Genomic DNA, 1,507 nt, shown 5'->3' on the forward strand with positions numbered 1-1,507 from the left:
AAGATTTGAATGAAAAAATATGAAGAAAAATGAATTTTGCCTCCTCCCTATCATCCTGGCGTTTGAACGCCCAAACACTGCCTGTTTTGGGCGTTCAACGCCCAAATGCTGATCTCCTGGGTGTTCAACACCTAGTTGTTGCCCTTTTCTGGCGTTGAACGCCAGATTGCTATCCTTACTGGCGTTCAGCGCCCACTGGCTGCCCCTTTTGGGCGCTGAACGCCCAAAATAGGCTCTTACTGGCGTTTTCTTGCCAGTGAGCTCTTTTTCTCTGTTTTGTGTGCAGATTCCTTCTGTAACCCTGTGAACTTATGCAATTGATTCTTTACCTTGTCATCAATGAACTCTATATAAACAAATAAAAATAAAAATAGAAATGGGGCAAAATGCTTGGAGGATTGATGCCCCATGGCTGGGTTGCCTCCCAGCAAGCGCTTCTTTATTGTCTTTAGCTGGACCTTGCTGAGCTTTTAGTCTAGCTTCAGCCTTGAGCACTCTTGCTCAACGTTGCCTTCAAGATAATGCTTGATTCTTTGTCCATTGACAATGAACCTCTTATCAGAATCAATATCTTGAAGCTCCACATAACCATATGGTGATACACTTGTAATCACGTATGGTCCCCTCCACCGGGATTTCAATTTCCCGGGGAATAGCCTGAGTCTAAAGTTGAACAGCAGAACCTTCTGTCCTGGCTCAAAGATTCTAGATGACAGCTTTCTGTCATGCCACTTTTTTATTTTTCTTTATAAAGCTTGGCATTTTCGAAAGCCGTGAATCTGAATTCCTCTAGCTCATTTAGCTGGAGCAATCTTTTTTCTCCTGCTAATTTGGCATCAAAGTTTAAGAATCTGGTTGCCTAGTAGGCTTTATGTTCCAGTTCCACGGGCAGGTGACATGCCTTACCATACACAAGTTGGTATGGAGAGGTTCCTATAGGGGTCTTGAATGCTGTTCTGTAAGCCCACAGAGCATCATCCAAGCTCCGTGGCCAATCCTTTCTACGGGTACTTACTGTCCGTTCTAGGATTCTCTTTAATTCTCTGTTAGAGACTTCAGCTTGCCCGTTAGTTTGTGGATGATATGGAGTAGCCACCTTATGGCGAATTCCATACCGAACCATGGCAGAGTAAAGCTGTTTATTGCAGAAGTGAGTGCCCCCATCACTGATTAGTACTCTAGGGACACCAAACCTGCTAAAGATATATTTCTGGAGGAACTTCAGTACTGTTTTAGTATCATTGGTGGGTGTGGCAATGGCCTCAACCCATTTTGATACATAGTCAACTACCACCAGAATATAAGTGTTTGAGTATGATGATGGGAAAGTTCCCATGAAGTCAATTCCCCATACAACAAACAACTCAATTTCCAAGATTCCTTGTTGAGGCATGGCGTAACCATGAGGCAGATTACCAGCTCTCTGGCAACTGTCGCAGTTACGTACAAACTCTCGGAAATCTTTATAGAGTGTAGGCCAATAGAAGCCACATTGGAGGACCTTGGT

The sequence above is a fragment of the Arachis ipaensis genome, chromosome B1 (assembly GCF_059453495.1).
Source record: "Arachis ipaensis isolate K30076 ecotype BB chromosome B1, ASM5945349v1, whole genome shotgun sequence".
In the NCBI taxonomy this organism is placed as follows: domain Eukaryota; kingdom Viridiplantae; phylum Streptophyta; class Magnoliopsida; order Fabales; family Fabaceae; genus Arachis; species Arachis ipaensis.